We start from the raw sequence: 16,268 nt of genomic DNA, 5'->3' as shown, positions 1-16,268 counted from the left end.
ATTTGATCAATAAAACATGCCTTGCCAATTTCCAGCTGTATTTTTTCACTTCATATGCAGCTAAGGCCGCATTCAGACGGACGTAATGCGCTGCGTGCCGCCGTCGGGAGACATGTTCGCGGTACGCAGCAAGTATGCAATGACATTGCTTTAAACTTCATGCACTATTTTGGCTTGTATGCGTGTGTAATACTCTCCAAGATAGTGCATGCTGCCATTTTCCTTTGCACAATTCGTGTAAGCGGCAACATGGCTGCCTATGGGAGATTAGTACCGCGTACTTCTTGCGCAAAACACGTGAGACCGCCCTAAAGAGGCACACAAAGTGTTTTCATACAGTGACTATTTGTGTATGTTTCCACTAAATAAAGAACAGAAGTAGCCAGTATTTACACACAACCATGTAAAAAGGCAACTAAGGAAGACAAGGATACACAGATTAGAAGAGTCAACTAAGGGCCCTTTTACACGGGACGACCTGTCCGGCTCATCCCTGCGATAATCGTTCTTGTAGTATTACGCAGGAACAAGCATTGCTTAGTGAATGGAGATACAGTGGGCTGGGGATCGTTCCGGCCCGTCCGGCTGTTAACACGGGCCGATCTGTCGTTCAGTTTTCTGGATGCATTTACACTGAAAGATGATTGTTCAGATTCCCGCTGAGCCCTAAAGCAAAGCCTCTGCTAAAAAGGGAGTAGAAAAATCTAATGTAAGAGCTTCTTATTTGGTGAATGATTATCTTATTCATCCAATAGATGTTTTTTGAGTTACCTTGTACCAACTCAGGCCGGTTCGACATCTGCAATGGAAGCAGATGTGGACGGCCATGCAGCTGGGCCGATAGCGGGCGGACTCCATTATAGTCAATGTGGTCCGTCCGGTGCTGTTTGGCTCTGCCCAGAGACAGAAATGATCGGTGGAGCAAAATGGAGCAGGAAAGCGGATTCTCTGCCACGGATGTGAAACCACTTATAGCCTGTTAGTGTTCATCCGCATGAACATGGGAACATTTCCACTGCAAATATCTGTAATGATATCTGCATGTTTTACGAGCGGTGATATCCTCAGTGAAAATTTTCAGAAAGAATTGACATGCGACGGATTTAGAATCCAAAGTATGCCAGTCTCCACGCAGATATTTTACTACAGCGTGTGGATGAGTTTTGCTGCTTCCGTATTGTTTTACATGTTGCAGATTTTGCACAAACCCAGACAGAAAATCCAATGTGTATGTGACGCCTGCGGACATACTGTGTCATTAGGCTTGCCTCACACGGCCGCTTAGCAATGACACGGATACCCGTGGCACATACGCAATGTTAATTGCATACGGGCTGCGGGTTGTATCGCCTCCATTGGCTTTCATGGAGGCCGTCCGTGCGGAATCCGCTGCAAAAAAGAGCATGCTGGGATTTTTCCTCCTCTCGCAGAATACGCAATAAGTATACAAGAGTGTGAAGGAAGAATCAAAAGTTCATGCCTTTAAATGCCCGAGTTTTGCCGTGGATCCTCCTTGCGGTTTCCGCAATTGGAACACACCCGTGTGAAGCCGGCCTTACAGTTAGATAACCAACACTTGGCAGGAAAGTAAAAAGTGTCGTCTATATAGCATGATTAATGCCAGTGCCTGACCGCTAACATACAGTTATCACTGCATCACCGTACCTGGTGCTTGTCAGGTGAACTGCATATTTCTCCCTTGTCACCATAATGAGGTGTAATGAACATAGCGCTCACTAATGTAGTCAAACAGGTTCATCAAGGGAAATAGTCAACATTCCGATCACATTCTCTGTAATGAAGACCATTATGGGGTGACACTGGGGTCGGCCACAGCATTTGTTTAACATGCTTAGATAAAAACACATTGACGTTAAGCTTTGGGATGTCGTTGTGGAGTATGACTAGTATTACTGGCAAACAATGGCTTTAGCATGAGCCCCCCCCCCCCATCTTTTATCACCTAGATCCCCCATTTTCACCCCAAGAGAGTGAATGTGGGGTAACCTGTTTACATCGTTGCACAGACTGATGCCACCACCAGGAGTAGCGTATAAACCTATGCGCCACTCCGCCCCCCTTTTTTGCAAAAACAACAACGCCTTCTCAATGTTGGCTTGAAGAAAAACCCAACCCAATGTCAGTTAAATGAAGGCCATTGTGTGCAATGGGGACATATTGACCCCTTCTAACTGATAATGCCAACAACAACCCCACCTTGTGCCCGGACAATACAGGACACCTTGGTGTTAAGCATGCATCTGGACCTCATGAACACCAAACCTTTTTGCCCAAGGAACCACCTCCAAAAACACCAAGATGACTTTTTGGAAAAAGAAAGAAAGGTCTAGTTCAGATTTCATAACCAGCAGTAGTTCTCCTAGACAAACCTGACAAAAGTCACTTCCGCCCGCACAGACAACCCGAACCGCAGGGTCTGAGGTTCGTTGACTAGTGTTCACCACCACGGACCTGTAATTGCTGCAGACCCCAGGTACCAAGCCAAAAGACATCTGCTTCCTTGAGATCTGCCGCGTGGCAAGGTAATTGTCAGCCATTCTGCCCTATATAGGTAACTGGCTGATCAACCATACCGAGGGACAAGTACCTGGGGAGTAAGACAGATCAAAAAAACTGTACAAGTGTCAACTTCCAGACGAATCATATCTGCCTGACATCCGCCAAGTTCATTTGCAGTAGTTAAAGCTCCAATCCTAAATGAGAGGGTGCCGAAATTGGATGAAGGGAGGTCAAGCCATGTCAGCAAATGCCAAAAATTTTGAGGAACCAAAACACGTGTTAAAGACTTGCTAACATGTTGAATTAAAATATAGGTCCAAGTGCGCGTAATCACCGAAGTGAAAAGGCAATCGCCGAGCAGGAGGAGCCTCCATGGGGATGTAAGAGTATCCACTGTAACCAAAGACATCCGTTTTTGAACCATACATCGACAGACTAAGCCCATTGGCTGAAGAGCTGATGACTACCGGCCAATGCTAAGCCAGATGCGCCTTGGCTGTGAAAAAGGTGAGGTAATCTACTGTGACGGCATAGCGTGTACCCTTTGAATTCACCATAGCCCTAGAACCTGTTAGCCCGCCCAAATCACTACATGCTTTACTTCGAGACATCCTGGTGACTGACGTTACGGGGCCTAATTCAGAGGCAACATCTGCCATCCAAAACTGTCTACCAGGATTTGGGGCAAGGAGTTCCTAACATCTCTGCCTCAAGATGTGCGAAAGTCCTGCCACTGAAAACAAGAAAGAGACTTAGCAATGCAATTTTGAAAGACTGGGACATGCTTGGCTTTAAGACAACGTTTAGCTGAAGGCAACATAAGGCCAAATGACAGAGTAATTCTAGAATGGGGGGCAAATCTGAGGGCAAGGAGTTCATACAGTGGGCCACCTATGACTGGCATTTTGGATGTTCACTCTAAATACTGTATATCCAAATGGCATGAATGCTAGCTAGGCATCAATGTTTCATTATTAAAGTTTCCTTTTCATTTGCTGTTCCTTTGTGGGTCAATACATTTCTATACCAGCATTTGTATGGTAAGTAAACTTTTTTTAGGGCATAATATGTTTTACAGCATATATGGTATATTTGTAAATGTTTGTCAGCTTCTAATATGAGTTTGTATGTATGCATGATCGGCAATGCTGATCTCAATATGGTGGGTGCAGGGGCGTAACTATAGGGGATACAGTTCCATCCAGACACAGGAGCTTTAAAGGGCCCATAAGGCCTCGCTTCTCCATATAGGGAGCCCAGTACTATGAATAAACCATTATATTTGGTAGCCCTGTTACAGATCTTGCATTGGGGCCCAAAAGCTACAAGTTACGCCTCTGGGTGGATGACAACTTTTTGCACATATTCTTTGCCATTGCTATTGATTAATTAGATGCGACATCTGAGTCTATTTATTACTCACCATTCACTTGTTCTGGGACTTCCAATCACGAGTGTCAGTGGATTTGTTTTGATACATAAGCTGACGTGCCCCTTTTTTTCAGTGTGTTTATTGGTCTGTCACAAATAGGTGGAAGTGACAGGTGTTAAGTATGCCATGAGTAGGAATGCGGTATGGGGATGAAACGTGTAGGCATCCTGTGTAGTCCTGAGTGGCTTTGGGAAAATGTGTCACTACGACAATTTTTTTTGCAGAGGAGGGGTTACTTTGGGGTCTCAACAGAATGACCCCCCCAATAAAAAACTTTTCTAATAAAGGTGGATCCTGTTTTATTGGCAGCATCTTAATGACCTACCACAACTCTTAGTGCTAACTGTGACCCGCTATGGTGTTAGCAGTGGAGGGCGAAGTGGGCTCCCCCACAGAAGGAACACTCATGTCTAAATCTGTAGGTCCCGTAGAATCAGCAGTCACTCTGATTGAACAGCCAACAAATTCCACTGCTTCTCCTGGGGTTGGAGATAGGATTGGTTGCGTTGGAGGTAACAGCAGAAGAGGAGGAGGAGGGAGAGGAGCTTTGCAACAACAGTCTATCCATACATTAGTGGCCTGAGTTTTGCAACAATTTTGGGTTTCAAAGCAAGGTATCTCTTAAACTCCTCATCATACCGCCACCATACAGAGCCCCTGCAAACCTTGTAACCACTCCAAATGGTATAGAGATATACAGTGAAGGGATAAGACTTATCAGGGAAATTTTAACTGTAAATGCATGCTAAAATCGGAAAGGCCTGAAGCCAACTGTTAAATGACTTAATCAGTATCAGTTTTCTGTCTGTTCCTAAACGGCGCTCTCGATCTACTGTCACCGAATTAGCAGAAATCAAAGACCAAATGTCCGTGTAAGTGCTCTTATAATCTTTTCTTTGACTTCTTCCAAGAAGTGAAATCCCACAAAAAGAAGTGTTTCTGAAGGATAAAGGGACATTTTTTTGACATGGGCGACTGGCGACTGGTCTAAAGTACCCAGTCTATTCTATTTTAATCAGGGACTATACTGCTGGTAGAATTTGGAAGTCTTCCCTCCCCCTTGTGTACCCATGCCTGAAGGCAATCCAACTTACCAGACAGATGGTGCGAGGTCCATTTATGGTTGGCATTGATCCTTAGTTATCTGCACTGATGCCATTGACTGACTTTCCTGAGAGCCTCCGTTGACATTAGGGGTCCATCCTTGTTGACTCTGTTGTGATCTCTGGGGTGAGCTGCTGGGGCTACAGGACTCTAAGCAGGAACCATTTGACTGAGTTGTTGAGTGATGTCTAGAATGGTGTTGGATATGCCGCCAATTGAGCAGTGAAGAAAGGGGTCAAGGACAGCCTAGGTAAGCAGGAGGGGTATGGTTAGACTGACTATAATGTACAGTAGATTGTGGGGCATTGCCTATGGATGAGTCATGCTGGACCATTTAGTTAGCCACGAAGAGGTCCCACATTCATTTCAAGAGGATCCTATTACTCACTGGGGTCACAGAGAGGGGTTCTGTTACTCAATGGGGCCACAGGGGGGTGTCTTATTACTAATTATGGCCATGGAGGGGTCGCATAATTATAAAAAAAATGGTGAATACACACTTGAAAATCTGATGCATAAATAGGGATAGTTTATTAAAGAAGTTCAGAAGCAGGTTAAGCTGTAGGACAGCAGATTTGCAATGTTAAGGGCCAAAGCCTTGCACAGAAGAACATAATGGGATACAAGAAATGAGTTATAGTTCCAAAAACGACACTATAATTCAAATAGGCAGAAACAAGTGACAATAGGACTACTGTATGAGTAAGGAATGTTGAAACGAACCCAACCATATGACAGTGTAAATGATATGGCATAGTAGAAAGCCAACTACAAAGGTAGAAAAAAACAGGTTATAGCAAAATACAGCTCCACCAGCCACACCCCCTCCCATTGCAAACAGCCGGAGGGGAGGAGAGAGGAGGAGAGAAGGGGCAGGGAGTTAAGCAGTCACACTGCTAAACTCCCTCCCACCTCCCTTCTCCAGGCGCTGTCATAGGCTCCCATAGGAGTCTATGCACCGGCCGATGTATTCCGGGCAGAAAGATAGTTCCAGGATTATCTTTGCTGCGCTTTATTGGCCGGCCGGGTGCTTTTACATTGCAGGAATACGGCCATGTGATCTGATGTATTGGAATCCAATGTATCAGATGGTAGCGTAAATCGGTTGGCCACGAAAACAGCGGCGGCCAATATATGCTCGTGTCAATAGGCCCTTAGGCTGCTTTCAGACAGGTGTACTTTAACTCGAAGCTAATGTTAATCTATGCATCCATTCACATGGTTGTATGTTTCACGTCCTTGGTTTAGAAATACGGTGTGACCTATGTTTGCCCGTTTTTGGCTCCAACTTGGTATTACTTTCTATTGGGCAAATATGGTCCGTACTTCTGTAATACGTCTGCTTTATGGACATTTTACAATTAGAGATGAGCGAGCATACTTGATAAGGCAAACTACTCGATTGAGTAATGCCTGAGTGCCTTATTCGAGTACCTGACCGCTCGTCTCTAAAGATTCGGGTGCCAGCAGGGGGCGGGGATCTCTCTCCCCCCCCCCCCCCCCCCCCCCCCCCCCGCTGCTCACCGCCACGACTCCCCTGTCACCCGCGCCGGCAGCCGAATCTTTAGAGACGAGCGGGCAGGTACTCGAATAAGGCACTGCTCACTCGAGTAGTTTGCCTTATCGAGTATGCCCGCTCATCTCTATTTACAATACATTCATCTCTCTTTTACTTCCTCGCTTTCATCCACTTCCTTTTTCGGACTGTTTACATATTTATTTACATACACTGAGAACTTCCTCATTTGAATGCGTGTTGCACAAAGTCCTCTTCATTTTACATGTATTAACAGACTGCGTGTTACATAATCCTCCCCTTAGATCTCAGGGCCCTTTAGCAGAAGACAGCGATCGCTCAGTGAATGGAGGTGGAGCCGCTCGGGATCGTTCCGGCCCGTCCGCCTCCATTCACAGTAAACAGGCAGTCGTTCATTGATGAATGACTGCCTGTTAAATGGGCATTTCCTCATTTGATTTTTTGGCACGATTCAAACCATGAACAAATTATCATTCATTGTTCAGATGGTGTAAGCACTGACACAGGATGATTATCGCTCAGATTATAATGAATGATTATAATTGTTCAGTGTAAAAGGCCCTAATACAGATACATTGTAATATGCAGGTAGTCCCTGTTAGGACTTTTTCATATTAGGCGCTATTCACATGGACGTATATCGTCCGGGTTTACACGTGTGCTGAGCTCCCGCCCCCTCTACTGGTGGTCTGTAGGGGGCGTTCTGAGCCAGGTCACCTTGTGTGCCCTCACACATCCAGCGGTCCCAACACCTCCTAACAGTCTGGTCAGACGCTCCTCTCTACTGGTGGTCTGCCAGGGGTCCAGAGCCCAGTCACCTTGTGTGCCCTCACACATCCACTAGTCCCAACACCCCCTAACAGTCTGGTCAGATGCTCCTCTCTACTGATGGTCTGTAGGGGGCGTTCTGAGCCCAGTCACCTTGTGTGCCCTCACACATCCACTGGTCCCAACACCTCCTAACAGTCTGGTCAGATGCTCCTCTCTACTGGTGGTCTGTAGGGGGCGTCCTGAGCCCGGTCACCTTGTGTGCCCTCACACATCTACTGGTGCCAACACCTCCTAACAGTCTGGTCAGATGCTCCTCTCTACTGGTGGTCTGTAGGGGGCTTCCCGGGCTCGGTCATCTTGTGTGCCCTCACACATCCACTGATCCCAACACCTCCTAACAGTCTGGTCAGACGCTCCTCTCTACTGGTGGTCTGTAGGAGCGTCCTGAGGCCAATCACCTTGTGTGCCCTCACACACGCACTGGTCCCAACACCTTCTAACAGTCTGGTCAGATGCTCCTCTCTACTGGTGGTCTGTCGGGGGCGTCCTGAGGCCAATCACCTTGTGTGCCCTCACACACGCACTGGTCCCAACACCTTCTAACAGTCTGGTCAGATGCTCCTCTCTACTGGTGGTCTGTCGGGGGCGTCCTGAGGCCAATCACCTTGTGTGCCCTCACACATCCACTGGTCCAACACCTTCTAACAGTCTGGTCAGCTGCTCCTCTCTACTGGTGGTCTGTAGGGGGCGTCCTGAGGCCAATCACCTTGTGTGCCCTCACACATGCATTAGTCCCAACACCACCTAACAGTCTGGTCAGATGCTCCTTTCTACTGGTGGTCTGTAGAGGGTGTCCTGAGCCCGGTCACCTTGTGTGCCCTCACACATCCACTGGTCCCAACACCTCTTAACAGTCTGGTCAGACGCTTCTCTCTACTGGTGGTCTGTAGGGGGCGTCCTGAGCCCGGTCACCTTGTGTGCCCTCACACATCCACTGGTCCCAACACCCCCTAACAGTCTGGTCAGATGCTCCTCTCTACTGGTGGTCTGTAGGGGGCGTCCTGAGCCCGGTCACCTTGTGTGCCCTCACACATCCACTGGTCCCAACACCTCTTAACAGTCTGGTCAGACGCTTCTCTCTACTGGTGGTCTGTAGGGGGGTCCAGAGCTCGGTCACCTTGTGTGCCCTCACACATCCACTGGTCCCAACACCACCTAACAGTCTGGTCAGACGCTCCTTTCTACTGGTGGTCTGTAGGGGGCGTACTGAGCCCGGTCACCTTGTGTGCCCTGACACATCCACTGGTTCCAACACCCCCTAACAGTCTGGTCAGACACTCCTCTTTACTGGTGGTCTGTGGGGGGCGTCCTGAGCCCGGTCACCTTGTGTGCCCTCACACATCCACTGGTTCCAACACCCCCTAACAGTCTGGTCAGACACTCCTCTCTACTGGTGGTCTGTGGGGGGCGTCCTGAGCCTGGTCACCTTGTGTGCCCTCACACATCCCCTGGTCCCAACACCTCCTAACAGTCTGGTCAGAACGGCCCGGTGGGGGACAATTCATCAATATGACCATCCAACTTCTCACACCCCAATAATGCGCCCCCTCTGGTAACGGGGTGACATCTCTTCTCTGTGTCGTAGAGGCGTCTAGTGGCCAACAAGGGGAAATTTAAGTCTGGTACACACAAGTAGCCTCTGAGAGACTTGTATAGACCGAGGATGGGACCATATTTAGGGCCTCAGGCCACCGTTCATCTAATCACCTACACTCTCACCATCTGAGATGGAACAGCTTGCCCACAACTCCTTCTAGGTGACATTGTTACAAGAAGTGCCGGCTGCTCCTCAGACTGCAGATGATGAACATCATTACCAGCTCAAACACCTCATAAACCGCCTGCACAGAGCAGCTGTGAGGCGGCAGCCCAGGCCGTGGCGGGCAACCTGTTGTCCTGATGCCGGACTGGCCACACCCTCCTAATAAGCAGGACTCTGGCCCCGGGAGGCTGCCATCACCGCATCCCACACAAAGGAGGGGAGAGTGCCCTGCGTGCCGTCTCCCCTCACATCCCTGCCCGCTCGGTACAGTGCTTCATGGCGGGTCCTCCCGCCTCGCCGCACTGAGGGCGAGTCAATAAACGCACACTTGTCATGATTTATGAATGAAGGTTCCTGCAGGATCTGGAAGGGGATAGTGGCTGCACACGGGAGGAGGAGGAGGACGGCAGTGTGTGCTTACAGGGTGTGCATTGGGACAGAGGGCTGGGCTTGTCTGCTCGGCAGTGCAGCGCCTCAGACCACGGACAGCACCTGAGGGGAGCGCTGGCACTGCCGCCGAGGTAAGTCCGCTCTGGCGCGCTTTTCTGAGGTGATTTCTCTCGTGCCGCGCTGCAGGTGAAGCCTGCTGCCATATGTGTGCCGGGACTGTGAGGAAGGCTGCAGGTCCATGCGGCTGTGTGTGCTGCTGAGCCGTCAGCCTGCAGTCCTACGTGGTACCTGACCCAACAGCCTGCAGTCCTACGTGGTGCATGATTAATCAGCCTGCAGTCCTACATGGTGCCTGACCCGTCAGCCTGCAGTCCTACATGGTGTCTGACCCAACAGCCTGCAGTCAGTCCTACATGGTGCCTGACCCATCAGCCTGCAGTCCAGCATGGTGCCTGACCTATCAGTCTGCAGTCCTAGTATGGTGCCTGACCCATCAGCCTGCAGTCCAGCATGGTGCCTGACTCGTCAGCCCGCAGTCCTACATGGTGGCTGAGCCGTCAGCCCGCAGTCCTACATGGTGCCTGACCCATCAGGCTGCAGTCCTACATGGTGCCTGACCCATTAGGCTGTAGTCCTACATGGTGCCTGACCCGTCAGCCTGCGGTCCTAGCATTGTGCCTGACCCGTCGGGCTGCAGTCCTACATGGTACCTGACCCATCAGCCTGCGGTCCTGCATGGTGCCTGACCCATCAGCCTGCTGTCCTAGCATGGTGCCTGACCCGTCAGCCTGCAGTCCTGCATGGTGCCTGACCCGTCAGCCTGCAGTCCTGCATGGTGCCTGACCCGTCAGCCTGCAGTCCTGCATGGTGCCTGACCCGTCAGCCTGCAGTCCAGCATGGTGCCTGACCCATCAGGCTGCAGTCCAGCATGTACCTGACCCATCAGCCTGCAGTCCTGCATAGTCCCTGACCCGCCAGGCTGCAGTCCAGCATGGTCCCTGACCCATCAGGCTGCAGTCCTGCATGGTGCCTGACCCGTCAGCCTGCAGTCCTGCATGGTGCCTGACCCGTCAGCCTGCAGTCCTGCATGGTGCCTGACCCGTCAGCCTGCAGTCCTGCATGGTGCCTGACCCGTCAGCCTGCAGTCCAGCATGTACCTGACCCATCAGCCTGCAGTCCTGCATAGTCCCTGACCCGCCAGGCTGCAGTCCAGCATGGTGCCTGACCCATCAGGCTGCAGTCCAGCATGGTGCCTGACCCATCAGGCTGCAGTCCAGCATGGTGCCTGACCCATCAGGCTGCAGTCCAGCAGGGTGCCTGACCCATCAGGCTGCAGTCCTGCAGGGTGCCTGACCCATCAGGCTGCAGTCCTGCAGGGTGCCTGACCCATGGACTCTGCTGCTGGACTCTCAATAGACACAGTTACACCTACTGTACGGTGATGGCGCCTTAACGTTTACCTCAGCGCTGGGCTGTTGTTGTACGCAGCATTCACCAGAGGCTGACTGTACGTTACCCTGCACACCTTTGGCGCGGTTTGATCACATGAGGCAGCGTATTGGTCGTATTGTCTAAAAGTTCTGAGTAAAGCCTCCCTCTCACAGCAGCGCCGCAAAGCGCCACGATTTTACCTTCGTTTTCGGCCATAGCTCCCTGCGGCTGACAGTGGGTTTAGCATACCTCATTATTGATGTGCTAGGCTCCATTGAAAACAATGGGAGCGTTATACCGCTATACTCAGAATGCCGCGCTAAATAGCGCCTGTGTGAGGGAGGCCTAAGGCTACATTCACGCAGGCGAGTGCGGACCTGCGGACCTTGACATTGTGGATAGGCCGTGGGTACCCTCGTCATCGCCTAGTGACGGCGCAGGAAAAACAAAGAAAAAGCCACGACCAGATTTGGGTTCTACTGCGGGCCCCCACATGCGGAATCCAACCGGTCCGCCCCGCCTTAGGGTGGCTTCTTATCTGCGTTGGAACCGGTTGGAGGTTCCGCTGCAAATCTGGCCCAAAACACCGAAAGAAAAAGCGCTGCATGCAGCACTTTTTCATCCGGCAAAAAGCCGAGCAGCTGAGTGGAAAGCGAACGGACCCCATTAAAGTCAATGGGGTCTGTTAGGCGCGCTTCGGTTACGTCCTGAGATGGGGCCGTTCAGCCATGGGGATTCCCTTTCCTACTCTCCGAACGGAATCGATAAGTGGATCCGCGGCCGCAGGCGTGACACATTGACTCTCGCTAGAGATGTTTATAACATGGACTTTGTATCAGGTGAGGCCGGCTGCGTACGTGTGGAAGAGAACGACGGTCATTCACATTCTCCCCGGATCGCGGGACTCTAAATTAATAAATCGTTCGGTGTAAATGCTTGCGACCCAGAAGTGATCTCCGGCACGCTCTGCCTCCATTCATGGAGCGACTATCGCTGGGACAACTAGAGGGCGCTTCTGCACCTAACAGTCGTCCCATGTAAAAGGAGGCCTTAGGCTGGTGTTACACGGGCGTAAGCACATTTACGCAATGGCCCTTGTGCATCTGCATGTTTTGCTGTATTTTCATTAAAATGACCATTTAAGTTAATTAGTTCAAAATGTGTTATTTTCTAAATGCATAGAAAAATGGAGCACGCAAAATATGCTTATATGTACGAACCCGTAAGTGTATGCGCAAATATGTTCATGTGACGCAGGCCTTGGCTGCACACCTTAGGTTATACTCGCACTGCATCTGCAGTGCACTCTTAGGGCGCGTTCACATTAGAGGCAGAGGTTCTTTTTGCTGTTTCCAGCTAACAAAACAGGACAAAAAAGTGCAGCATGCTGAGCTGGGGCTGAACGGAAATTGAGCAGACCCCATTATAATCAATGGGGACCCTTTGGTACCATTCCATCATACAACGGATCTGTTCGGTCAGGGGTTTATGTTCCCAGAATGGAGCAGGAAAACTGAAACCTCCTAAGTGCTTGTGTGAACTAACCCTTAGAACATCTACCAGGACAGTCCCAGATACATGTCAAATGTATCAGTAGGCCTGCGTTCTCCTGATGGAAGCCTAAAGGACATTCTTCTGGTCTACATGTTTTTTACATCGGAGCCTAGAGGTGACGGATGCTGCTATATGCAAAACAATGTGAGTCCTGTACCCCAAACGGCTCTGCCGCATGACGCAAACGAACAGCGCTGACCAGACCCCGTTGACTTTAATGGGGTCTGTTTGGTTTCCGCTCAGCTGCCTGGCTCTTGGACGGAAGAAAAAGCTCTGCATGCCAGATCTGCAACCGAACCTCCGACTGGATAGCTATAGGCTCAGTATATAGTATTTTGTTTCTTGGCAGTCAATTATATAGAAAAGTTGAAAAAGCTATGCCAATATGTATCTGCCCAGCAGGTGCCAACGGAACACTTCTTTGGCATCTCAATGCATAGACTGAATCTGCCTTCTATGTCCATACAGTAATCCATCTCAGCCACATGTAGCCAGAACGATGCAGAAGTTACAGACACTTCTTAGTACTTGAGGGGCATCTGCCACATAGGAGGTCATGTAAATGGGCAGCACAGAGGCGTAGAGTAACTGCACAATAATGTAATATTACTAGACAGTTAGCTAGGGCAAGCTGAGATCCGTATGCAGAAACCCCAGTTATATGTAGCACTATGATTAGTTTTCATCAAAAACCGTCACAGCCCGGACCTCTAGGCTCTGTTTCGGCTTGTACCACTTTGGTGATCACGTTATACTTCTTGTTTGTTCATGGACCATGAGCTTTACAAACATGCCACAAGTTCAGGACACAAATGAGTCACTGACTTTGTAAGATGTGCCCGTTCACAGCTTGTAGCATATCTGCAATATCCAGCTGTTGGATATTGGTTACATTATAACATTGTGTCCTGCACTATGTAACAAATATATGGAAAACACCCACACAAAGGATAGGGATTGCAAAGTCGCATGAGAATCAGACTGATTACTAAACAAATTCGCAAATGCCTGTGTGAACATACCCTTTGGCCTGTGTCACACAAACGTATCTGCGCTTACAATGAATAGAATCCGTTGATTGCGCACACATTTTTGTTTGCACAAAATTAAAAAATACCCAGCATGCTCTATTTTCCTGCATATTTGCGAACGAAAATGGCACATATTGAACTAATTAACTTACCTGCCCGTTTCATTGAATGGGTTCATACTTGCGTGTTGTTTTTGTGTACGTAAAAGCGCACAATTTGCGTATGGAAAGAGTACAGTAAGCCATGCAAATATGCAACGCTCATTGCTCAAATGCACACGTAAATGCACTTAAGGGCTATTTCAGACGACCGTATATCCGCTCGGTTTTCACGCCGAGCCGATATACGGTGTCCTTGTCTGCAGGGGGAGGAGGATGGAAGAGCCAGGAGCAGAAACTGAGATCCCGCCCCTCGCCACTATTTGCAATAGGAGGGGGTGAGACAGGGGTAGAGCTAAGTAACGGCACTTAGCTCTGCCCCTGTCCCGCCCTCCCATTGCAAATAGGGGCGGGAGCTTAGTTCCTGCTCCTGGCTCTTCCATCCTACACCTTCCCCCCCCCCCCCCCATGCAGACAAGGACACCGTATATCGGCTCGGCGTGAAAACCGAGCCGATATACGGTCGTCTAAATAAGCCCTAAACCTGTGTGACACCAGGCTTTATATGCAATAAAAAAATGAGTGAAGGAAGCGGCATAGCAGGTTATTTCCATGTGGCGGACGTGCTGTGCAGCTGATTGTCTTTAGCGGAAAGCATCTGCATCAAATCCACCCCATTCCGAGTGGATTTTAGTGCAGATTCACAGCAGATTTCACCCCTTCACTCTGCGTGTGACGCACCTACACTGTTATTTGGATTGTACGGCCCATTGTTTTGTGTTGCTTGATCCTGTCGCTGTTTCTTTAAGAGGCTTCTTGTTTCCTTCTTCAAACCTGTTCTTGGAATGGCACAAACAGATAACATTCTGAAGACAGGCAAGCTTCTCAATGTCTGGATACATCACACTATTACTGTAGGCTGCTTGCACTCTGGCATTTTAAAAGTTGCGACCGAGATTGTCGGGGCGCAGCTCGCATCGGACATCTGTGTGCTGTTCTTGCCCATAAATCAGACACGAATAGGACACGCTGCGATTTTTGTTTTTCACTTGGACTAAAAAAAATTCCTGTGTGCATACACCTATTCAAATGAACGGGGCCGATTCTCGGACTGATTTTTCGGTCCAAAAATCGGACGGAAAACACGCCCGTGTGCAAGTAGCCTTAGTTCGGCAACACCCAGAATACACAGCGTAATGTATACAGTGTCTTCTGACTGTAGATGTCATTATTGATCGGTGTAGCTTGCCATTCTGTACTGCAGTGCCGTCATAGGTGTATTTTTATCCTTTAGTAGAGATGTCAGACGAGGCTGCATACACATATCCCTTGTTTTGATACTTAACTGTATTTGTAACAAGCCCTCGCCTTGGCTTATGTCAGTCTGCGTCATAAGGTGGCTCAGTGGCTAGCATTTTTGCCTTGCAACATTAGGGTTCAAATGTGATGGATGGCTTGGAGTTAGAGATGAGCGAGCGCACTCGGAAAAGCACTACTCGCTCGAGTAATTTGCTTTATCCGAGTATCGCTGTGCTCGGGTCTGAAGATTCGGGTGCCGGCACGGAGCGGGGAGCTGCAGGGGAGAGCGGAGAGGAACGGAGGGGAGATCTTTCTCTCCCTCTCTCCCGCCCGCTCTCCCCTGCTCCCCGCTGCGACTCATCTGTCAGCCGCAGCGGCACCCGAATCTTCAGGGACGAGCACAGCGATACTCGGATAAAGCAAATTACTCGAGCGAGTAGTGCTTTTCCGAGTACGCTCGCTCATCTCTACTTGGAGTCTATATGTTCTCTGCATTTTTACAGCTTTCCTCTCCTTTCCTCCCACACTCCAAAATTATAATGGTAGACAAATAGATTATGAGCCCTCATGGGGAGAGGGCGCACTGTAAGCGGTGACAATCTGTGTGCAGCGTGTGGAATATGTATGCATTATGTATAAATGAGTCAGATAGATAACCGGAATACTACATGAAGCTTTTTTATGTTTTATTGAAATACAGCTTAGGTTAGCTTGACACTAGCGCTGTGAGCTGCATCCTAGGAACTGAACAAGAGAAAAAGTTTTAAGGGAACTTGTCACGTCCCCACAGTATCCTTAACCTAAGTTTAAGGGACATGAGAGGAATTTGGGCACTGTATTTTTTTTACACTCTCCTACTCCCTGGATCCAGCGGTGTCCTTTGAAGTCCTGGCGGCGCTTGAAAATCGGACTCTTTTCATAGTCCCGTGTGCAATCCCTGCTACTGTGTTTTCCTGAAAAATAAGCCCTACCCCTAAAATAAGTCCTACCTTGATTTTGGGGGGAAGGTGGAAGGGGGCATGAAACTTGAAATATAAGCCCTAGATGCACTATATTAAAAACAAAAATCAATACATTACCTAGCAGGCTCCGTCCGGGTCCCTCCCGCTGGTCTTCGAAGTTCCAGCAGGCTTGCTTGCAGTCCTCAGCCACTGAAAGAAAAACGGTTGCTGGTAACGGGGTTCGAAAAACCCCGCCTCCAGCAAGCGATGACTCTGACTGGTTCTAAAACTCTGCAGCTGAGCCAATCAATAGAGCACTCAATGAACCAATGTGATGG

At 49.3% G+C, this 16,268-nt stretch overlaps 1 protein-coding gene across 3 annotated transcripts in view; it reads left to right on the top strand.

Moving 5' to 3' along the window:
• The first annotated feature begins 3,006 nt into the window (after window positions 1-3,006).
• The window catches only part of CORO2A (coronin 2A), a 105,447-nt gene continuing 92,185 nt past the window's right edge, over window positions 3,007-16,268 (top strand). For 2 of the 3 annotated variants that reach the window (XM_066604413.1, XM_066604412.1), the window contains exon 1: window positions 9,511-9,707. The gene's annotated coding sequence lies outside the window, so the exon portion shown is untranslated. Of the gene's footprint in view, window positions 3,028-9,510; window positions 9,708-16,268 lie in introns of those variants that run through there. The other variant, XM_066604414.1, reaches the window with a different exon arrangement.

Source organism: Eleutherodactylus coqui, chromosome 5, assembly GCF_035609145.1.
Source record: "Eleutherodactylus coqui strain aEleCoq1 chromosome 5, aEleCoq1.hap1, whole genome shotgun sequence".
In the NCBI taxonomy this organism is placed as follows: domain Eukaryota; kingdom Metazoa; phylum Chordata; class Amphibia; order Anura; family Eleutherodactylidae; genus Eleutherodactylus; species Eleutherodactylus coqui.
The sequence above is the reverse complement of the archived record's forward strand: the minus strand, read 5'-3'. Positions and strand labels throughout refer to the sequence as shown.